General features: G+C 50.3%; 1 non-coding gene across 1 annotated transcript; it reads right to left on the reverse strand.

Moving 5' to 3' along the window:
- Nucleotides 1-20,243: 20,243 nt before the first annotated feature.
- On the reverse strand, nt 20,244-20,316 carry trnak-cuu (transfer RNA lysine (anticodon CUU)). The gene has a single exon. It is a non-coding gene; the product is annotated as a tRNA-Lys (tRNA).
- Between the last annotated feature and the right edge of the window lie 4,120 nt (nt 20,317-24,436).

Here is a 24,436-nt window from a genome sequence, read left to right on the forward strand (position 1 = left end):
CCTACTGGCCTTCTCTCCATATTCATAAATCGCCCCCCTCGCCTTCCTCAGCTGCTCCACCGCCTTCCCTGTAGTTAACAAGCCAAACTCCATCTGTAGCCTCCACCACTCCCTTAGAAGCCCTGCCTCTGGGGTCTCCGCATACCTCCTGTCGACCTGCAGTATCTCCTTTATCAGTCTTTCCGTCTCTGCTCTGTCTGCCTTCTCCCCGTGGGCCAGTATCGAGATCAGCTCCCCTCTAACCACCGCCTTCAATGCCTCCCAGACCACCGCCGCAGAAACTTCACCCATGTCGTTAACTACCAGGTAGTTCTGAACACATTGCCTCAGCCGCCCACACAACTCCTCATCAGCTAAAAGGCCCACGTCCAGCTTCCAGTGCGGGCGCTGGCTACTCTCATTGCTAACCTGTAGGTCAACCCAGTGCAGGGCATGATCTGAGATTGTAATCGCCGAATACCCCGTGTCCACTACACCCGTCAGTCGAGCCTTTTTCAGAATAAAAAAGTCAATCCGGGAGTACACTTTATGCACATTTAAGTAGAAGGAGAACTCCTTCACTCTCGGTCGCCCAAATCTCCATGGGTCCACCCCCTCCATTTGCTCCATAACCCCCTTTAGCTCCTTTGCCATTGCTGGCACCCTGCCTGTTCTTGAGCTCGACCAGTCCAGCCCAGAGTCGATAACTGTGTTAAAGTCCCCCCCATGACCAACTTCTGCAAATCCAGGTCCGGGATCTTCCCCAACATCCTCTTTATAAACTCCACACCATCCCAATTTGGCACATACACATTCACAAATACCACCGGCAGCCCCTCCAGCTTCCCAGTGACCATAATGTACCGGCCTCTCACATCCGCAACTATTCTTCCCGAATGACACTTGCTTGGTAATCAGGATCGCGACCCCTCTAGTCTTAGAGTCCAGCCCCGAGTGAAAAACCTGTCCGATCCATCCCTTCCTTAATCTAATCTGATCAGTTACTCTAAGGTGCATCTCCTGTAACATTACCACGTCCACATTCAGTCCCCTCAAATGCGCGAACACGCTCTTAACCGGCTCATTTAGCCCTCTTATGTTCCAGGTGATCAGCCTGGTTGGGGGGCTCATCGCCACCCCCCCTTCGCCAATCAGCCTTCACCTTTCTTGCGCCCCACGCATCCGCCAGCCCGCCCTCAGGCAGCCTCCGCCCCTGACCTCCTTTCTGTCCCACAGCAAAAGTCCCTCCCCCGTCAGCAGAACATTTTCACCCCCCCCCCCCAGTAAACCAACCCCTTCAACAAGGAGAACATCTGTTCATCACCCACTGCGCTTCCGTGAGCTAGCCCGCCCAGCTGGCTTGGTGACTCCCCGCCCATGCCGCCAGACATTCTCCCACCTATTGTTCCCTCCCCTCCCTCCCTCCAGCTCGGACACACATATGCAAAAGAAAAATAATCCCAACACACTTGCCTGAAAAAAAACACGAAAAACAAAGGAAAGATCAAACAGAAGATCCCACATCTAACATTCACACCTTCATCCCCATCAGTGCAAATATAAACTTTAACTCACACAGCACTGCAACAAGCCCCAGATCAATATAGAATTACTAATAACATCCGAAAAACGAGAAACATTTTTAACATGAGCACTGAAGCAAAGTTCAAAGACCTCAGTCCACCATCAGCCCTGTCCTTCTAGCCAAGTCCATCGCTTCCTTGGGCGACTCAAAATAAAAATGTTGCTCCTCATATGTGACCCAAAGACGGGCCAGATACAGCAGACCAAAAACTTAACCATTTTCTTGAAAAGGGTCGACTTTATCTGGTTGAACCCCGCTCTTCTCCTGGCCACCTCCGCACTCAGATCCTGATAGATCCGCAGGATTCTATTTCCATTTACAGCTCCGTGTCTGCCTGGCCCATCGTAAAATACTCTCCTTGGCCAGGTACCTGTGGAATCTCACCACCATTGCCCTCGGGGGGGGGTCCCCCATACATGGCTTCCTCGCGAGCGCTGTGAGCCCTGTCCACCTCCAAGGGTCAGGAGAATGTCCCATCCCCCAGTAACTTCTCGAACATGCCCGCTACGTACGCCCCTGCCTCCGTTCCTTCAGACCCCTCCGGGAGACCAATGATTCTCAAGTTCTGCCAGCGAGACCTATTCTCTAGGTCCTCCATCTTCTCCAGGAGTCTTTTCTGCTGATCTCTCAGAATCCCCACCTCCAACTCCACTGCTGTTTGATGTTCCTCCTGCTCAGGCAGCGCCTTCTCTACTTTCTGGATCGCCCGGTCGTGAGCATCCAGTCTAAGTTCCAGCCACGCAATCGATTCCTTAATCGGGTCCAAGCATTCCTATTTTTGCTTGGCGAAGCCCTCCTGAATGAACTGCATCAGCTGCTCCGTCGACTGCTGGGTCATCAAGCCAGGACTCCAGTCGTCTGCCATGCTTTCTCCCGCTGCAGCCTCAGCCCACGCCTTCTCTGTTCGCCTATTTCTTCCTTTGCGAGCACTTCTGGTCCGCCTCTCCATGCACTGATGTAGGAATACACATCACAATTGCCTCCACCATCAATTTACCAAATCAGGTCCGACAAAAAATCGGGGGAAAAGGTCCCGAGCGGGAGCCACCAAATGTGCAACCTACTCCTTCATAGTCACCACCGTAAGTCCCCGAAACACAACCCTATTAAATATCACTCAGGGGCAGCTCGGTGGGGCAGTGGTTAGCATTGCTGCCTCACGGCGCCAAGGTCCCACTTTCAATCCCGGCTCTTGAAGCTTTGCGCAAGTGAAGGAGACACATCCTGAGTGAGTGAGACACATCCAGAGTGGGAATTGGAACTTGGTAATTTGTTGCAGTGAGGTAATTCAGTGCAGAGTGGGAGTGGGAGAAGGTGCTTTTTCCCTACCGTTTTGTTCTCTTTCTTCTGGCCTGTAACTGTTAATCTGCAGGGAGAGAACCAGGGAGCATCCTGGGAAGGTAAGTGATTTTTTTTTTTTTTATTACCTTTTCAAATTGCGTGGGTGGGGGTGGGGGGGGGGTGAAGTTACATCACAGTAAAGCTGTGACCTGATTGGCTGGTTGGGAATCTGTTAAATTTGGGAAAAAAATTAATATTGCAAAACAAATCTAATTGATTAACTAGATAGTGGAGTAACTAAAGCTGAGGGCAGTGATCGGTATTTAGCATTTAATTCTACAGTAAAAATCGTCTAGCGTCAGGGCCATATAGTTAATTGTAACTCAATCTAACAATAATTCAAGTGTTCATTTTAAATGAATTAATTAGTGCTTAAATGTCACTTAGCAGGGTGCAGTGCTCCAACTGTGAGATGTGGCACATCTGTGATGCTTCCAACGTTCCGGCCAACTACATCTGCAGCAAGTGTAACCAATGGTAGCTCCTCACAGACCGCGTGGTTCAGTTGGAGCAGCAATTGGATGCACTTAGGAGCATACAGGTGGTGGAAAGTGTCATAGATAGGAGTTATAAAGATGTGGTCACACCCAAGGTGCAGGCAGAGAGATGGGTGACCACCAGAAGGGGCAGGCAATCAGTACAGGAATCTCCTGTGGTTGTTCCCCTCTGGAACAGGTATACCGCTTTGGATACTGTTGGGGGGAATAACCTATCAGGAGAAAACAGCAGCAGCCAGAGCAGAGGCACCATGGCTGACTCTGATGTTCAGCAGGGAAGGTCAAAGCACAGAAGGGCAATAGTCATAGGGGACTCTATAGTCAGGGGCACAGATAGGCACTTGACGTGAAAGAGACTCCAGGATGGTATGTTGCCTCCCTGGTGCCGGGGTCCAGGATGTCTCAGAATGGGTAGTGGGCATACTGAAGGGGGAGGGCAAACAGGCAGAGGTCATTGTACATATTGGTACTAACGACATAGGCAGGAAGGGGCATGAGGTCCTGCAGCAGGAGTTCAGGGAGCTAGGCAGAAAGTTAAAAGACAGGACCTCTAGGGTTGTGATCTCTGGATTACTCCCTGTGCCACGTGCCAGTGAGGCTAGAAATAGGAAAATAGAGCAGCTAAACATGTGGCTAAACAGCTGGTGTAGGAGGGAGGGTTTCCGTTATCTGGACCACTGGGAGCTCTTCCGGGGAGGTGGGACCTGTATAAGAAGGAAGGGTTGTATCTAAACTGGAGAGGCATAAATATCCTGGCCACGAGGCTTGCTACTGTCACACGGGAGGGTTTAAACTACTATGGCAGGGGGTGGGTACCGGAGCAATAGGTCAGAAGGTGAAAACATTGAGGGAGAACTAGGGAATAGGGCCAGTATGGCCCTGAGGAAGAGCAGACAGTGAGATATTGCTGATGACAGTGGGTCTGGTGGCCTGAAGTGCATATGTTTTAAAGCAAGAAGTATAACAGGTAAGGCAGATGAACTTAGAGCTTGGATTAGTACTTGAAACTATGATGTTGTTGCCATTACAGAGACCTGGTTGAGGGAAGGACAGGATTGGCAGCTAAACGTTCCAGGATTTAGATGTTTCAGGTGGGATAGAAGGGGATGTGAAAGGCGTGGCGGACTTGCATTACTGGTTAGGGAGAATATCACAGCTGTACTACGGGAGGACACCTCAGAGGGCAGCAAGGCTATATGGGTAGAGATCAGGAATAAGAAGGGTGTAGTCACAATGTTGGGGGTTTACTACAGACCTCCCAACAGCCAGCGGGAGATAGAGGAGCAGATAGGTAGACATACTTTGGAAAGGAGTAAAAGCAACAGGGTTGTTGTGATGGGAGACTTCAACTTCCCCAATATTGACTGGGACTCACCTCAGATATCGGTTGCGAACAGGGTCGCAAAGGGGTTCTCGTTTTGGGAGTCAGACTCAAGGTCGTCATCTTCTCCCGGATGCCAAACTCTCGAGTGTATCAGGGCTGAAAGGGCTGCTTGGTGTGATTTTGGATCGCTCTCGTCATTCCGGACGAGTCTGTACGAATTATCTCTGTGCCTATAGGTGGTGTCTAGTTGTGTGGGGACGGAATCGGGGTCATCATTGCTGGTCGGTGGTCGGTGGTGGGGTTTGTTTAGGAAAGTGATCGTGAAGGGATCACTCGGATCGTAGTCGGATTCGCTGGGTGTGGGTCCTGTTGCATGGGGATAGTCGGGAGGCGTGCTGTGGCTATCATCCGAGTCACAGTCGCTGTCTCTGCTGCTGCAGTCTGTGGGCATTCCGGGGCGGAGTGTATATTTCGGGGGTAGAGTCGAGGTTGAGTCCGTGGCTGGGCTGGATGTGTTGGGCGATGGTAGGGTTACGTTGGCTGTGGGTGGGGTGTGGTGTGCTGCGTCGAGCATGACGTGGTGTGCGTGGTTAGACTGTGTTCCATATGCCTTCCGCTGGTTGATATGGAACCACGCAGTCTTTCCATTGGGGTTCTTTATTTTGTAGACGGAAGGGCTTACTTTGTCCGCAATGGAGTACGGACCCGAGTACTTTGTTGACAGGAATGTGCTGGGGTTGTATACGGAGAGCATGACTTGCTGTCCTACACTGAACTCAGTCGCATGCACTGTCTTATCGAAACAGGCCTTGCTCTGTTTCTTTCTTGTGCCCAATTTCACTGCGGCTGCTAGCTGAGCCGTTTTAACATTCTCTACTAATTGTCTGACTGCGTTCTCGTGTGTGAGGGTCGTCACTTCGGGGCTGGTCAAGTCTAAGCCTAATAGAAAATCTGTGCCTTTCATGGGGCGTCCGGTCATGAGGGTGTGTGGGGTGTAACCTGTAGAAGTTGAAACTGTATTTCGCAGAAACATCAGCGGAAAAGGGAGGACTGAGTGCAAAGTGGTGTTGTTTTGCTGGACCATTTTTCTGAGGGTGGATTTTAGGGTCCGATTCATGCGCTCCACGATACCACCCGACTGGGGGTGGTATGCAATGTGGAATTTTGGGGTAATGCCAAATATTGTGAGGACGTTCTTCATGGCGCGTCCCGTAAAATGGGAACCTTGGTCGGATTAAGTGCTGTGGGGGAGTCCCCATCTCGTAAAGATGTGGTGGGTTAGGATCTTGGCTGTGGTCTTTGCCGTGTTTGTTCTGGATGGGAATGCTTCCACCCATTTGGTAAATGTGTCTATCACCACGAGTACATATTTATAACCATTCCTACAAGGGGGCAATGGTCCTATAAAATCAATCTGGAGGTTAGTCCAGGGGCCATTAACGGGTCGGGTGTGATTGAGTTGAGCCTTTTTGGCATATCTGTCCGGATTATTCTGGGCACAGATAAGACAATTCTCAACGTAGTGAGTAACATCTTCTTTTAAACTCGGCCACCAGCAGAGCTGCCTGAGGTGGGCTGTAGTGAGATCGATTCCCTGATGTCCATGACTGTCATGGAACAAACAAATCAGTTGATTCCTGTCCTGTTCAGGAACCACATAAAGGGTGTCTTTTAACACCACACCGTCATGTGAGGTCAGTGTATTCTTAAACCTCTCGTAGGGTGCTGGATAGTTTCCTTTTAAAATCTCCCTGAGATTGCTGTCCTGCTTCTGGGCCTGCACTAAATCCTCGATATTAGTCTGCGAGACCTGAACTGCATTCACTGGTGCGCTTTCGGGGGGTGTCCAAAAATATCCACATCTGGAACCTGCTTTAGCCCATGCGTCGGCTTTCAAATTTCCAGGGGGGAGGAACGATAGTGACTTCGAACTTTGACTATCCCAAAAGTCCTGTTCTGTGCTCTCTCTCTAAAATGTGACGGAGAATTGGGGCTGAGGGGAGGGGTTTTCCGTATGCGCAAACAAATCCTCTTGCTTTCCACAGGGGCAGGAATTCCGTAAGGCTGTTGCAGACATAGAGGCTGTCCGAGTATATGTCTGCTGGGCTGGGGAAGGAATCTGGGTGTTCCACTATGTATGCGATGGCCGCAAGTTCTGCTGCCTGCACGCCTAAGTGTCCTGGAAGTTTTATTGCTATGTCTTCTAAGGCGCGTACCTGCACATCCTCGACATAAATACCGCACCCTGTTATGTGCTTCCCTTCCAATAGCGTGGAAGATCCATCCACATATATCTTTATGGGTTTGCACGTGTCTGTGTGCTTGGGGCTCTGGGTTGAACTACCTATCTTTCTGGGGGGTGTTTTAGCAATAAAGGGGCCTGTGTTGTGGTGTGGAGAGATAATTTCACATTCATGGGGGGTTCCGGGGTACTATAGGTTGACTGCTAATAAAGTGTGGGTCTTTGTCATTTTAACAGTGATGTCCTGTCCCTGCAAAAGAAGGGTCCATCTAGCTGCTCTAATCTTACTGACTGTACCGTCCTTGAGTCGTCCGTCCAGTAAAAGTTGGGTGGGGGTGTGTTCAGTGAGAATTGTGATGCGGTTCAGTCCGGTAATGTACAAAAAATATTGTCCTGCCCAGAATACTGCGAGCAGGTGCCTCTCACAGGCTGAAAATCCCTGCTCCACAGCATCTAAAATTCTGGAGGCGTAAGCCACGGGCCTTAACTGTTCGTGCCGTTCCTGGGGGAGCACGGCAGAAAGGGTGCGGTCTGTGCTTGCTACCTCTATCGCATAGGGGGAAAGCGGGTCTGGAACTTGTAGTGTGGGGGCTGCTATGAGTGATTGCTTCAACGCATCCACAGCATCCGTATGCTGCGGAAGCCATTCCCAGGGGGCTCCTTTCTTTAGGAGGTCTGAGAGGGGCGCTGCCTTGCCGGCGAAACTGTCAATGTGGTTTTGGCAGTAGCCAACCAGTCTTAAAAACGACCGGAGGGCTGAAACATTCTGGGGAAGGGGCAATTTAGCAATTGAGTCTCGATCCTTTTATACTCGATCTCGCGTTTACCATGTGTGATAATTGGTCCCAAATATATCACCTTATCTTCCAAAATCTGGGCCTTTTTGGGGTCAACTTTACAACCAATTGAATGTAAGAGTTCCAGGAGTTCGGACAGAAGCTCAATGTGCTCTTCCTTGGTGTCTGTCTGCAGTAGTAGGTCGTCTACGTGCTGGACCAGACATTTCGGGGCAAAATAATTTGGCTAAACCATTTGCCAGCTGTCGGTGGAAAATGGAGGGAGAGTTGTAGAATCCTTGTGGAAGGCATGTCCACGTGTACTGTTGGTTTTTGACGGTGAAGGCAAATGGAATGGACCAGAATCCATTACTGATATCCAAAACCGTAAAGACTCGGGAATTGAGTCCCTGCTTGAGCATGGTCTTGGGACTTGTGGCTACTGTGGGGGCTGCTGCGGGGGTGATTTTGTTGAGTTCCTGGTAATCGATGGTCAGTCGCCAGGATCCATCGGACTTTCTCACTGGCCAAATCGGGGCATTATTAGTGGAGGCTACTGATCTAAGTACGCTCTGCTCTAATAAGCTGTCTCTTACCTTTGCGATTTCTCCCTCTGCCTCTTGGGGAAATCCATACTGCTTTTGGGGTCTAGGGTCAAGTCCTGTGATTTGTACGGAACCAGTCATCCGTCCACAGTCGTGTTTGTGGGTCGTGAATGCTGTCCTGTTCTTTTGTAAAACTGCCCTAACCTGCTTGTCCGTGCTAAGCGTGGTCGGGTTGAACCAAAATTCGCCTCCTGCGCTAATTTTGTTCGCGTATTCTCCTATGTTGAGCGTTGCGGGGGCTCTTGCAAATTTTGCCATTTTCCAGACACACTGGTTGAGTGGATCAAATGATAGGTTGTTGGAATTCATAAAATCGATTCCCAGAATGTGCTCTGCTGTGTGGGGCAGGTCAACTAAAACTACGGGGTGCTTTGTGGTGATGGTGCCGATTTGAATGGGTACAGGGGCCGTGATGTGTCCCTGCTGTGAGTGGCCTGTAAAGCCGCTGAGGGTGATGATGGCTGTAGTGGGCCACGTGTCCTTCTGGAACATGGTGGATGAATGTATTGTGGTGCGGGACCCTCCTGTGTCCCATATAAATTCGATGGGCTGTCCCCGAATTCTTGCTGCAACTACCGGTCGTCTGGACCTATCCCAATGGGTGTCGCAGACCCAACTGGGGGAGCCCGTCAGTCTGTTCCGGTCAGGTCCGTCTGATCTGAACGGGTGCTAACACTATGAATGGTCTCTGTCTTATTCCTACTTAGAGTGCCCGTCTGCTGGGTGCAGAAGAGATTTACCAGGATGTTGCCTGGTATGGAGGGCATTAGCTATGAGGAGCGGTTAAATAAACTTGATGTGTTCTCACTGGAACGACTGAGGTTGAGGGGCGACCTGATAGAGGTCTACAAAATTATGAGGGGCATAGACAGAGTGGATAGCCAGAGACTTTTCCCAGGGTAGAGGTGTCAATTACTAGAGGGTATAGGTTTAAGGTGCGAGGGGCAAGGTTTCGAGGAGATGTACGAGGCAAGTTTCTTACACAGAGGGTAGTGGGTGCCTGGAACTTTCTGCCGGAGGAGGTGGGACGATAGTGACATTTAAGGGGCATCTTGACAAATACATGAATAGGATGGAAATAGAGGGATATGGACCCTGGAAGTGTAGAAGATTGTAGTTTAGACAGGCAGCATGGTCGGCACAAGCTTTTTTGCTAACTTTTGGTTGGTTCAATTGGCTCTGTTTTATAATCTTTGCTCTCGAGTCGCCAGAAATCTTTATGATACCGCCACGAGGTTCAAGCTCAAGTAATGATCAATAACTCAACACAACAATTAGTAAGATTCAAATCAAAGCACATTTATTATACACAGTAATCGCTACTCGTGCACAAATTCTACGTCTAAGCTACTTCTACAACTAACAGGCCTATACTTAACTTCGGACTGGCCCACCAGGTCAGGGGAACAAATGGCCTTTCATTCGGAATCCGAAACTGCGGGATTCAAAGCCGGTATGGACTGGTAGCTAGGAGCGCCTATCTCGTAGCGAGCGTCGACTTGAGACTTACTTCAGGGATGCGGCAGCTTGGACCGTTCACTCTCGGGGGTTGCTTCGCGTTGCTGAGTGACCCTGTCAAGAAGAACGATTTGAACTTGGGGCTTATCTTTTATAGTCCCCAGAGGCTTCCCGCCTTTTGGGGCGGACCCTGTACCTGGTTCTAGGTGATTGGACTTTGTTCCAATCGCTTGGTTCGATTTCTCCAATACTGGAGCGGTCCCCTGAGCGGTCTTGAGGTGTTCGTTAACCTCTTTTGTGTTGGCTCCTGCTGGCTATTGTTCCTGGGGATTGCTCATTAGTATGTAGATGGCTGCTACATTATTATGCTGATGGTCGCTGGTATCGATGCTGTCTGGGCTTTTGCAGAGTTAAATACACAGCAAACCTGCACCTGCTGTTTTCTGCCTGTGTTGGCTGAATTTCCCTTCAGCCTTTGCCGTTCGCCATTTTAAATCGGGACTTGGCCAACTCAGGTGGCTACAGCTTGGAGGGCCGAAGGGCCTGTTCCTGTGCTGTACTTTTCTTTGTTCTTTGTTCTTTGTTTTGTTCTGGGTCACTGTCCTTGTGGAGTTTGCACATTCTCCCCGTGTTTGCGTGGGTTTCACCCCCACATCCCAAAGATGTGCAGGGTAGGAAATTGGCCAAGCTAAATTGCCCCTTAATTGGAAAAAAATGAATTTGGTAATCTAAATTTATCAGAAAAATTAAGCATCACTCAGGTTAGATAGGGGACCTCAGTGGGAAGCGCGCAGCTGAGGCCACACATAGCTCCGTTTTCTGCACTGAGGAGCTCCACTTGCCAGAATTCCTCAGTGTAGCGAGATATTTTTTTCTGGTCCTCATGTTCTACCACCAACTCCTCCAACCTCTGGAGCGACGAACCAAGCGCCTCCAGGCTCTGCTCCACTCTCAATAGCCACCCTGAGTGGCTCCATCACTTTAGCCAGGTCCTCTGAGGCCTCTTGCCTCTGCAGTTGGAACTTAGCATTCAAGATATACACCAGTTGCTTAGGAGACTCCTGGGCAGGCCCCAGACCCCTCCACGATCTCTCCCTCTGTCGCACTTCAACAAATCTCCTGACCAGACTGCTGCCTCTTGCTCGTTACACTCCTCGTCTAATAAGCCATAAACCGGCCCCACCAGAGGAGCACTTCATACACCTCACACCAGAAAACATCCCCAATATCAGATGAAAAAAGGCCAAACAATTCCGCCTCCAGCGGGAGCCACCAAATGTGCGCCCACTCACTCCAAGGCTGACACCACAAGTCGCCGATCCTCAATTTCACACATAATTGATGGATTAGCTCTCTTCTTACTCAAGTCGAGCTCAGATTGACTCAATGATTTGAGTATTTTTCCAAATAGCAAAGACTTCTGGCCCGCTTCTGCTTCCTGTTAAACAATGGCAAGAGAAAATAGCTGTACAGGTCCTTCAGCCGACAGTGAAAATTGAAAGATCAGGGCAGCACGGTGGCGCAGTGGGTTAGCATCGCTGCCTCACGGCGCTGAGGTCCCAGGTTTGGGTCACTGTCCGTGTGGAGTTTGCACATTCTCCCCGTGTTTGCGTGGGTTCCGCCCCCACAACCCAAAAAGATGTGCAGCGTAGGTGGATTGGCCACGCTAAATTGCCCCTTAATTGGAAAAAAATAATTGGGTACTCTAAATTTTTTTATTTTTTTTAATTGAAAGATCTGAATGAAGCCATGAAGGAGACTGGACATTGTCATCCAATTGGTGGCACTCTCACCTCCAGGTCAGAAGTTCATGACTTCAACCCCGTTCAGAGACTTGCGTAAAAATCTGTGCTGACAGCTGGAGTATTGAGGGAGTTCTGCCATGGCAGAGGTGTCGTCAATCCGATGAGACATTAAAACTGAGGCCTATTCTGCCCCTTCAGGTGGGCATAAAAGATTTCATGGGCTGGATTCTCCGTCTCTGAGTGCCGGCGTCAACCGAGAATCCGTGGTGTTCCACGGCAGGAAAATCGGGGCAAATCCCTCACCGATTCCAGCCATTCTCCACAATCACTGGTCCTGATTTCGACGTCGGGCTATGGAGAATTCCGCCCCATATTTTTGAAGACGAAACAGGGAGTTCTCATTGGTCTCCGGACTAATATTTACCCATCAATAAAATCAGATTATCTGTTTATTACTTAAGTGTAGGAGTTTGCTGTTTACAAGTTGACTGGCACATTTCTTCACACTATCTCTGTGACTAGATTCCAGAACAAATTCATTGACTCCAAAGTGCTTTGGAATATTCCACGGTTGCAACAGTAGCTAAATAAATGCCAGTCCTTTTATCCCAAAAGTCTCAGGAATATAGATTTTCATTGTTGGAAATTATTTGTGATCTATGTCAGCTATCTCACTGCCTGCTGCCCAAACTCCTTATGAGAATGATAGACTACCCAAAACCAATTTATGGTACTTCATTTAATCAGGAGGCTGGCAGTGTGGTCCTGACTTTACTGATGGGACTAGATGTGAGCACATCAGGTCAGGAGGGAGCAGCACCCTCCCCCACCTACCCCAGCCAGGCCAGGGGCAGGGAGGCCCTGTTGGTCTCAACAACAAGGCTTCACAGGGCTTCGTATGATTGCTCCCCTTCAGTCTCAACTGCGATTCAGGGCTAAAGGCTTCTCATAAAATCTTGGAATCATTGAATCCCTACAGTGCAGAAGGAGGCCATTTGGCCCATCACGACTGCACCGACTCTCCGAAAGGGCATCCTACCGAGGCCCAATCCTCCGCCCTATCCCCATAACCCCACCTAACCTTTGGCCACTGGGGGGCAATTTAGCATGGCCAATCCACCTAACCTGGACGTATTTGGTCTTCTCTCTGAAAGAAAGAAGCTGAAAGTACGCGCAGCAATGGAGTGAATTGGCACCAAAATGCAATTGGAGAGACATTGAACATGAGCAGGAATAGATAAGAAGGCTGACGGGAAATCTCAAACAACAAACCCGAATTGCATTGAACAACTGCTGCACTCCGGGCTACAACAGCCAGTTTCTCTTTTAAATGATGCTGTTGACGCAGGAATTCAAACAAGATTCGGGGGGGGATTGAATGGCCTCATCGCGCCCGACTCGGTAACGCGTCGAGGCCACTAAATCTCGCGAGAGGCCTCTCCCGAGACGTGCGACACTCAGAACGCCTCGTGAGATCTAATCACATCTCACAAGATGTCGCGATCTGGATCTCGCCCTCACTTGGTGGGATCCAGATTTACATATTAACTGCTCACCTAAATATGTCGCCGCCCGATGCTCCCAAGGACCAGGAACGTAAGCCCGAGCCGGGGATACCTCGCCATGGCACCATTTAGCACTGGCCAAAAATATGTGCCCAGGTGGCACTGCCAGGGTGCCAAGCTGGCAGTGTCAGGGTGCCAGTTTGCCCGTGCCAGGGATTGTGCTCCATCCTTATGCGGACCCCCTAACAGGTAGGTTGGGGGAAGGGTGGGGCCAGAGGCCACAGTAGGGTGTCTGAGGGGGGTCCAGAGATCGGGGCGGCATTTAAAAATGACGCCCCGAGGTGGGATTCTCCAATCCTGCGGCAGAGTGTTCACGCCGCCGTAAACTCCGCCGCATTTTACGACGGCGTGAATGGGCCGCTCCCACAACTAATTCTGACCCCTCCAGGGGGCCAGCACGGCGTTGGAGCGGTTTGTGCCGCTCCAGTTGCAGATCCCGGCGCGAACCGTGCGCCGCGGGATCCGCGCATGCGCAGTGGCACCGGCGCCAACGCGCGCATGCGCAGTGGCCTCCTTCAGCGCAATGGTCCCGACGCAACATGGCGCAGGACTATAGGGGCCGGCGCGTAGGAAAGGAGGCCCCCAGCCACAGAGGCCGGCCTGCCGATCAGTGGGCCCCGACCGCAGGCCAGGCCACATCAGAGGCACCCCCAGGGTCGGACCCCCCCCCCCCCCTCTCCCCCCAAAGGCCGCCACCCGACCCTTACACGCCGAGGTCCCGCCAGCCCAGAGCAGGTTAGAACGGCGGCGGCGGGACTCGGCTCTTTTCTTACGGCCACTCGGCCCATTCGGGCCGTAGAATCGATGGGCCGGCCGCGTAGAGCGGTTCACGTCTGCAGCCGCGCCAACCAGGCCGGCGCTGATCCTCCGCTCTGCGACCCGGCGCGGGGTCGGAGAATCCCGCTCCCGATCTCTTACTGCACTGGCATGCTGAGCTCGTTAGTGCAGGAAATGAATGTGACTGCGGCCTCGGTGGGGCATTCCTCGTTGAGGCCCAAAAAAACAGAATCCTGTTCTCAATGTCAAGAAACACCCTGCTAAACACGCCCAAAACAGGATTCATTTTTTTCCCGTTGAGTTGCGCCCTCTTTCTCTTGTTTTAGGGAAGTAAAAAGCTGAAGTACTGACAAGGTGCCCAGCCGTGTGGGAAATGACTTTAGCAGACATCGAATTGGATGAACTCTTATCTCTGGTAAATAAGCCAAACTAGGGTAAAATGTTCTGTGCTGTGGGACTCTATCATCGTGTTCTTGAGAATTAGTGTTGGGGCAGAAAGAACAGCGAGAGGATACAATCACAGAGCTATCATGCCTCAGGCAAAACTAATGATGGGAAGAATTTTTCCGTTCCCACTGAATAATGGATATGTGTGAAGGGAGCTGACTAAAGCTGCGGGTGCTGTTTGCATTAACCACTTCCTTCCCCCCCAAAAAAAGCCACGTGGACATCGGTCAGAAGATTTCCTCCAAACAGATGATAAACATGAAAGCAAGGTATCCTGACAAGGTTTCCACTCGTCGATATTAAATAACTGCCTATGCAGAGGGTCACGTCCACAAAATTGGGTCTGCCCAGTTTCCCATCCATTTAAATTAAAGGAGGAAGAATGAAACAGGCCCTGTTACTTCCTCTGTCGGGAAATCCCCGGGCATGGGTGCACTGTCGGCGTAACGGAGAATTCCGACAGCGTAGAATACAGCCCATTGCCTCAATATTTACAGGGTCTTTGATGCATGACATCTTAAATTATACAACGCATAAACATGCATAATGCTTTCATCTTAGATTGTTCTCCCTGCTATTTTAGTCCAGCCATTAACCCCTTTATTTCAAATAAATGAATTAGCGTTTCCCACTGGTGGAGAGAGGAATTTCAGGTTGATTTCAGGACGGCATGGTGGCACAGTAGTTAGCACAGTTGTCTCAAAGCGTCAGGGACCCGGGTTCAATTCCGGCCATGGGTCACTGTCTGTGCGGAGTCTGCACGTTCTCCCCATCTCTGTGTGAGTTTCCTCCGGGTGCTCCGGTTTCCTCCCACAGTCCAAAAATGTATAGGTTTGGAGGATTGGCCATGCTAAATTGCGCCTTAGTGTCCAGGGATATGCAGATGAGGTTATGGGGTTACGAGGGCGTGGTGGACAGGAGAGTGAACGTGGGTAAGGTGCTCTTTCAGAGGGTCGGTACAGATGGCCTGAATGGCCTCCCTCGGCACTGTAGGGATTCTATGATTTACCAAACCTTCATCTGGTCGTAACTCACTATCCCAGATTCCCTGTCCGCTCCCCACACCAAATCAAATCCCATTCCTTCCAGTTAGGAGCGAAGCTAAAGGTTACAAGAAAAATTGAAATAAAAATAATCAGCATCCTGGGGGTTATCATTGACCAAAAACTTAACTGGACATAAATACTGTTGTTACAAGAGCTGGTCACAGGTTAGGAATCCTGCGGTGAATAACTCACCTCCTGACTCTCCAAAGCCTGCCCACCATCTACAAGGCACAAGTCAGGAGTGTGATGGAATAATCTCCACTTGCCTGGATGAGTGCAGCTCCAACAACACCATCCAGGTCAAAGCAGCCCCCTTGATTGGCACCCCTTCCTCAAACATTCACTCCTTCCATCACACACACAAAGTGGCAGCTGCCTGTACCATCTACAAGATGTACTGCATGAACTCACCAAGGCTCCATCGGCAGCACCTTCCAAACCACAACCATTCCATCTGCAAGGACAAGGGCAGCAGAAAGATGGGAACACCACCACCTGGAGGTTCCCCTCCAAGACACACATCACCCTGACTTGGAAATATATCGGCGTTCTTTCACTGTCACTGAGTCACAATCCCGGAAAGCCCTCACTAACAACACGTACCTGCATCACAAGGAGACAGCTGACCACCACCTTCTCAAGGGTAATTAGGGATGGGCACTGAATGCTGGCCTAGGCCCTTGAGCCAGCATACCTCAATTGAAGAGAATAATAACCTGCTGTTCCGGCTGGAGCTATGTTATTGATGACAAGGAGTCGGCTAGGTAAAGCATGATGGAATTGTAAGTTGAGATCGATATTTTGGCTGCTATTAAGCTTTGAGATCAAGAATTGAATCAATGCTGTGGTGGATTACAGAGAAGCATACATCGAGTATTGTTATGTTTTGGGGAGTTTTACTTTTGCTCACAGCATAAACAAAGGATAACCAGGTTGCCACACCAGAGGTGACTTAACCAGTTGTCAGAGTTTATTACAGAGGTGTTGCTCGCTCACTGTCTGAGATGGTAGGGGAGGGAAATCTCCCAAGTGCTGCTTGATGTCACCACGTTACATAATATACAGAGAGGCATTGGTCACAATACAAAACAAGTTTGTGGAAGAAGAAATTGTAACTGGCCCACACATTCTCAGTTCATACTATTGTGTTGCAAGGGTGACTTAAGGGCTCCAAAGCAAGTGATCACGCTGGTGCTGATTAGTACTCCTTTTGAAAAACATGACCCCTGGCGGAGGGGCTTCTGTGGGGAGCCGAGGAGGTGAGTAGCCATCTTTGTTCACAGGCAATGAGCCCGGGGGCGCTGGGCTTGCTGCCCCTGTGCTCGGCAGGGGTGGGGGATCCTCAACTGGGGGTGGGAGACCCTCTGCATGGCTGAACTGCCATGAGAAAGGGGGAGGCACTGGGGGGAGCAACCGGGCGGGAAACCGCTCATGGCATCACCATGCCAACCCCTGGATCGTGTTTACCCATTCAGGGACCCACCCTTGTCCCTGCCTGTCTGGCCCACCACAACCCGACTGCCGAGGCCGTACGACTGAAGGCTATTGTTAATAAGGAATTGGCAATTGTGGTTAGGTGAGCACTTCACACAACCCAAGTGGACTCCCGTGGGTAGGCGGGCCCTTTAGCATGTGGAAGTCATTGCCTAGCATCCTAATCAGCCCGCAATGCCTGGATACTTTGCCTGACTACTGCGGGTGGCAACACCACACACCAGCAGCCAACAGCCGAACACCCAGGGTATGGGACACAGCTCCGGGGACATGTCCATGGCCGGAGGGTCGGTGAGTGCCACAGGGAGGGAACCAGAGCCCGGTCCAGGTGACGTTGTGAGCGGATGTCCGGGGTACAGGTGGGAGGTCTGGTGAGGGGTGTCCGCTACAGCTGGGTGTGTGTGGGCACCGCGTTCCGGGTAGTGTGGGGGGGGGATGGTTGGGGGAATCAGTGGGGGATTGGAGTGTTCCGGGGTGGGAGTCACCGCTGTTTGTCAGTCTAACACCCTCTCCCAATGCCTTACAGATATTGAACACTGTGGCAGGGATTTGGGACGCAGAGCTTGCCCTAGTGGTGCTGCTGGTAGCCCGGGTGGCCAGACGCCAGAGACGGCGGCAGCAGCAGCCCCAGTAGATGCTCGAGGTGGTGGCCCATGTGCCGGACCCCACCCCACACCCTGAGGTCACAACTGCCCATCAGGCTAGGGAGGGACCCAGAGGGCATCGCTGGTCTTCTGAACAGGGGACGGACAGCGTGTACCGCAGACTCTGCCTCAATGAGGAGAGAGTGCGACACCTCGCGCACTTCGCACCACATGGAGGAGGACACCCGTTCCCGTTGGCCGTCAAGGTCACCGCAGCCCTGAACCATTACACCTCTAGATCATTCCAGGACTCGAGCGGGGTCCTGTGTGGTATCTCACAGGCCACAGGTGCATCCAACAGGTCACAGATGCCCTGTATGCCCGGGCGGAGAACAACATCATCTTTGACACGGACCAGGCCAAGCAAGGTGGCAGCAGGTTTCTCCCTCTGAATGTCCCAGTCTCTCCCTAACTTCTCCATCAGCTCCGCAGGCCTCTTCCACAGGCTCAGCATCAGGCTGGGACTGCCCCAGAGGCCTGACCACTAACATGTCCCACCGAGGTGCGCGTATCTGCGCTGGTGGAGGATGGGGATGACAGCTGTGCTGCGACTATTATGGTAGCATACTCGGAGCTCTCTTCTGAGGAGTTCTCTTGGGAAGCTTCAAAGGGGGCCGCCCGGGATGGGCTGGCGCTGATTAAACGCAATCTCGCGAGGCGTTGCAAGGGGAATCCTGCCCACAATGGGCTGGATCACCTTTTAACAAATCTGCATATTAGAGCGAGGCAGTAAGCCTTACTCTAATGTGTAGATGTCCAAGGTACCTGATGCTTTGGGATTCAATCCCTTTGTCTTGGGGACCTTGGGCGAGTAGTGTTTGATATTGGTCCCCATAAATGGGAACAAGATGGAATTGTGAGGGTCTCCAAGGGGATCGGAGGCCCCCAGCTGCATGGCCTTTGGGCAGGGTGGAGCCCTGGTACTGCTGGTACTGCTGGTGCTGCCTGGGTACCTTGGCCATGCCAGCCTGGCATTGTCAAGGTGCCCAGGTTGCACTTCCAGCTGATGGGGCACTGCTAGGGTACCAGGTTGGCACTACAAAGCTGTCATTTTTTTGCACGCTTGTGAACGTGCCAGGGTTGTGCGCTATGGATGGGGAGAGCGTGCAGGGGGACCCTCCAATGTTGCATTTGGGCTGAGGAGGAGGTCGGGGATTCTTTTCGCGGCCTCGGAGATTGGTACGCCAATCTCTCGCTATAATGGGGAGCTTCGGCGAGCACAGCTCCCCATGGTAAAAAATGGGGCTCCATGCGGCTACGTGCAGTACCCCCCTTTTCATGGACATTGCCCTACTCAGGCCTCGAGACTTCACAGTGCCATCCTGGCACCCAGGTATCTCGGAACTGCCACCCTGGAGGTGCCCCTGCCAGCTCAGCAGTGCCAAGGTGCTAAATTGGCAGTTCCAAGGTGCCCAGATGCTAGAAGGAGAGCCAGGGTGCCACCCTGACCCACCAGGGGTCTCCAATAGCCTGGAAGACCCCCCAATGCCATTAAGCCTGGTCTACACTTCCTGGGCATCGTGGCAGTACCAAACTGGTACCCAGGTGGCACTATCAGAGTGCCAGGGTTCCCAGGTGGCACCAGCATTGCCAGGGTGTCACACAGCCCAGAGGGCAACCACCTGGGGGCCTCTCTATCCCTGGGAGTACCCCCCCGAATGCCATTCCGTCTGTGCCCTGTTTAAGGGGACCAGCAATGAACTGCGCTCACTGAGGTCTTCAAGGTGAAGTGGTTAGATCCCAGGACCTTGGCTGCCTAACTCTAAAAAGTAGATTTGCCAAATATTGATCTCACTCACAATGGACAGGATTCAGATCATAACGTCTCACGAGATTCCGTTATTTCTCGCGAGACGTGCCGAGCCAGGTAAATCCTGGAAGAGGGCTCTCCCGGCATCTACTGGCCACACCCCATTCGGGCACAATGCAGCCAGTAGATCACGTCATATATATCATTGTCCGCTGCGGAAGAGACTGCCACTCATGGAGCGGCCTCAGTCACAACAGTCGATGTTCAATCCAGCCGCAGTTCATCAAATGTGAAACAATTGGTCAATGAATCATAAAGTTTACAGTGCCAAAGGAGGCCATTCGGCCCATCGGGTCTCCGCTGGCCCATGGAGGGGCAGCACGGTAGCATTGTGGATAGCACAATTGCTTCACAGCTCCAGGGTCCCAGGTTCGATTCCGGCTTGGGTCACTGCCTGTGCGGAATCTGCACATCGTCCCCGTGTGTGCGTGGGTTTCCTCCTGGTGCTCCGGTTTCCACCCACAGTCCAAAGATGTGCAGGTTAGGTGGATTGGCCATGCTAAATTGCCCTTAGTGACCAAAATTGCCCTTAGTGTTGGGTAGGGTTACTGGGTTATGGGGATAGGGTGGAGGTGTTGACCTTGGGTAGGGTGCTCTTTCCAAGAGCCGGTGCAGACTCGATGGGCTGAATGGCCTCCTTCTGCACTGTAAATTCTATGAAAGATAACCCTACCCAAGCCCACACGTCCACCCAATCCTCATAACCCAGTAATCTCAACTAACCTTTTTGGACACAAGGGCAATTTAGTATGGCCTAACTTGCACATCTTTTGACTGTGGGAGGAAACCGTAGGAAACCCACGCAGACAAGGGGAGAAAGTGCAGACTCCGCACAGACAGTGACACAAGCCGGGAATCGAACCTGGGACCCTGGAGCTGTGAAGCAACTATGCTAAACAAAATTTGCTCGCCCAACATGGGGCTTGAATCCACGACCCTGGGATTAAGCGTCCCATGCTCTACCGACTGAGCTAGCCGGGCCATAAATGGTTCTAAAGCAGGAAACACATCAACATCAAGATCCAAATCAACAATTTTGACAGATCTTCCAATACTTTCTTTACAATATTTCACAAGAGCTAGACTCTCGGCAAAGCTGTTGGAAATGTAGCCCAGCTACTAAATCTCCCAAATATGTCAGACATGCTCAATTACTCTTATTAAGAATCTTATTAAAAATATTAGCGGAGTGGCAGTCTGATTCAGCAAGGTTCTGTGCTTGGCACTGTGGCAACATTTTGAACCTAATTTCCAAGCTTCAGCTCTTTCCAACATTCCTGATCATGTTGGCAAGATTGATGTGGTCCTGAATAATTTCTATTGAATGACTTTAGCCAGAGTCAGCCCTAATCCTTCCGCCGCTAAATCTGAAGGATTGGGTTTGAATTCCATGCCTGAGATTTGAGTGCGCAATCTAGGCTGTACTTCAGGCATGGACTGTTGGCGGGCCAACCTTTTAATGAGGCATTGATCCACAACATCCTGGCTCCCCAGCATCACATTTGGATGATGCACTGGGGGAAGTTACCACGTAAGGGTTTGCCCCGCAATTGCCCAGAAGCGCTAACTTCCCCTGGACAAATGCGCTGGGCTGGGAAACATCCAACTAATCGATTTAAAACGTCATCTTCAGATGGTTCTGTCATCCAGTTACTCTGACAAATTAGAAGGAAAAAAAGCACTTTGAGCTTCAGTGTAACCGTTTTAAAAACTGCACTGGACACCCCAACATCCCTGACCTCCCCAGGGGACCACCCCATGCCCCAAACCAACACCCCCCCCCCCCAACTGCACCCTGCCCCTCCCACTAATCCCCCCCCCCTCACATCAGCCTGACCCTCCTCTCCATCCCAATGATTGCCACTCCAAGGACTTTATGAGCCATAATATTGAACCCTGTCTTCCAAAATTCACTAGTAAAGGTTGCCACGGCATCAATCTTCCTGTTAAACTACGCAGGTGGGCAGCGAAACAGCAACCTGGAAAACACTGTCATATTCCAGACACATACCACACAGTGCAGCCATGCACAACCCATTCAGAGTGGACATGCACTGAAATGCATGTTTAAAGGCATTGCACCATTCAAAGTAGTGTCCTAACCAAGACCTATCCTTCAATTAACAGTTCAAAAACAACAGGTTATCTAATCATTTATGTCATTGTTCTTAGCTGTGCCTACGTTGACTGCCACATTTATTTATATTCCAGTAGTGATCACACTTCGATCGTATTTACGGGCTGTGAAAAGCGACGTAGGACATCTAAGATGGTGAAAAACACTGTTTAACTGTAAGTCTCTCTTTTGTGACACGTAGAAATAGGGCGTGATCTAACTGAATTGCAACGGAGTCCCATGTGATTGGCCGGGTGTTTCTTGGCACTTGCAGCGCTGAGAAAGACCACGCTATCGAACATGACTCTGTTGCAATCTGGGGTCTCAGTGGGGAGCGCCCCGCCGAGGCCGCACTTAGTCCCATTTCCGGCACTGAGGGGCTCCGCTCGCCAGAACTACTCAGTGCAGGAGGAAATCGGGATGGCAATTTTAAATGGCGCTCCGATCTCACGATTCCGTCCGACATGACCTCCCAAAAGTTCCGACTCACCGATAAGGAAATCCTCGGGCCCACCTCACATGGGCAGGGCACCCTGGAGCCGGCAGAATTCCAGCCTGGCAGTGCCACCTGGGCACCTTGGTAGTACCAGGCTGGCACCCAGATAACACAGCCAGGGTTCCAGACAGGCAGTTCCAGGCTGGCAGTGCCAGTGTGCCACCCTTCCCAGAGGGCAACCATCCAGGGGCCGCCAATCCCCTGGGAGACCCCCCCCCACCCCCAAGTGCCCATTTGCGGGGACCAGTAGTAAACAACGCTCACCTAAGCTCTCCGAGGCGAAGGAGTTAGATCCCAACGCCTCGGGTAGATCAGTCGAACATCATATTAGAGTGAAAGTGACTGCTCACTCTAATATGCATATTTGCCAAATAATGATCCCGCCCACAATGGGTGGGACCAGATGACCGCGTCTCGCGAGATCCCGTTAGATGTACATACCGCTGCGCACCCAGTGAAGAATGTTCACCAAGGCCCCGTTTGTCAGGAACCATTGTAAATCCAACCGATGTAATGTCACGCCAGTGAGGAAGGGGGACATGCTTATATGGGGGGATAATACAGTACGGAAGTCCACTAATAGCATTGAAATGTATGGTAATGAGGTTCCCAACCTTTAAAGCAGGAACCCAATTACTGGGGCTGGAGACAATTGAGCAAGGAAACCCTGCCAGCGTGAGAGCCGTTTTGGGACTCCTCCTTGATTCTCTACCCCCGCCGCCATTCCTGCCTGCTGAAAATGGGGACAGAAAACTCACCCCCCCCACCCCCCGACTGTAAAGATGCAAGTTGTTGTTGTGATATCACTTTAAGCTAATATCATGCTAATGAGTAAGTAGCCAGGATGTCAATCATTTGACCAGAAGACAGTGTTCAGAGGAGCTTTCAATTTAGTGAGCAAAAGGTGGAGTGAAGGGATTGCAGCCTTACTTTCCTGATAACAATAGCTGTTAAATCTTTATAGTAAATCTGTCAAGTCAGCAATCCTGTCTGACATCTTAAAATAAATCAAACCTACGTTTAGTTTACCAGTCCTGTGTGAGATTGGTGCGTTTGCCTTAAGCAAACGTAGAAATACAACAGTTGTCATTGCCATCTGGCGAAGGACAGTGTTCCAAGGAAAGAAGCTGGACTTGGGTCATTATTAAGCAACTTCCAACATTTTGATTGAGAATGTAGCCCATCTGTTACTAATTAAAATAAGAAGTTTCTTCACGGGATCTGTTGTCAAACTGATTAGTAAAGCAATCTTATAAGCAACAGAGCAACTTTCCAGCTAGAGTGAACCCATTAAAAAAGCATATACAAGTATAACTGGCAAGGTCATTATTGCAATTTGCTATCCTGTTACTTCAAGTCCACACACATAATCAATTTAGTCAATCCTGTCTTAATCTGCTAAGTGCCAAGTCTTTCCAGAGAGGATCGAGCATTATAGTTAGTGTATTTATGTTGTGAAGTCCACTGTGTTATAATGTGGCACTTGCAAAGATCTTAAGGGTAGGAACATTTATGTCAGTGAAGCACTTTTTATAAAAAGAGTCAATGGAGTCAGGTTTTGTTGCTTGGTATTTGTCATCAGCAATTATACAGGTCATGGTGCACAAGTACATAATTGGTCCCCTGACTAGATAAGTGGATAAGATAATTACATACCTTCTTGTCCTGTGTCAACTTCATCTGAAATGGTCTAATTTGTCAACTTATCATTAGAGTTGGAATTCTCAAAACTATGTAGATTAGCACCATTGGAAGATTTTCATGTTAATCAAAGATTAGCCATGGGTCACACAACACACGCGTGTGTGTATTTTCCCATTCAAAGTCAAGTTGTCCAAAAAAAAACATAACATTTTCAGCCTACAGCAACATTGCTTTGACCACCAGGGTCAACTCTCCTTCAGACCCAAATAATCCTGAATGAAGACCAAATCTTGTCTGTTCTTAACGAGTCCCACGAAGTCACGGGGAGAACATGCAAACTCCACCCAGACAGTCACCCAAGGCTCGGAATTGAACCCGGGACCCTGGCGCTATGAAGCAGTGCTAACCATTGTGCCACCTTTACTACACTACTATTGTCCTTCTGTTTCATGTATGTTGAATGCTTTAAATTTTAAAATGCAATAATTCTGCCAGAGTTATAATTGAAGATCAGAAAATATTCTTTGTCCAGTTATCTTTTTGACACCTGATCGTTTACTATGGATATTGACATTAAATTTTGCCCCTTTTTAGTGTCATTCCACATGCAGTGGAATACATTTGTAAATTTCAACAAAATAAATTGGTATGTTGTCTTTCGTTACTTTTTTTAGTGCCAATGAAGCTCTTTTGAAGAGGAGTCACTGTTGTAATGTTGGAAACACACTAGCCACACAGTAAGCTCTCACAGTCCTGTGGCACACTGGTAGCATTCCTGTGGGTCAGAGGGGCCCAGTTCAAGTCCCAGTTCAGGACCTGATGACCACGGAAGATGCATCTATAAC

The sequence above is a fragment of the Scyliorhinus torazame genome, chromosome 16 (genome assembly GCF_047496885.1).
Source record: "Scyliorhinus torazame isolate Kashiwa2021f chromosome 16, sScyTor2.1, whole genome shotgun sequence".
Classification (NCBI taxonomy): domain Eukaryota; kingdom Metazoa; phylum Chordata; class Chondrichthyes; order Carcharhiniformes; family Scyliorhinidae; genus Scyliorhinus; species Scyliorhinus torazame.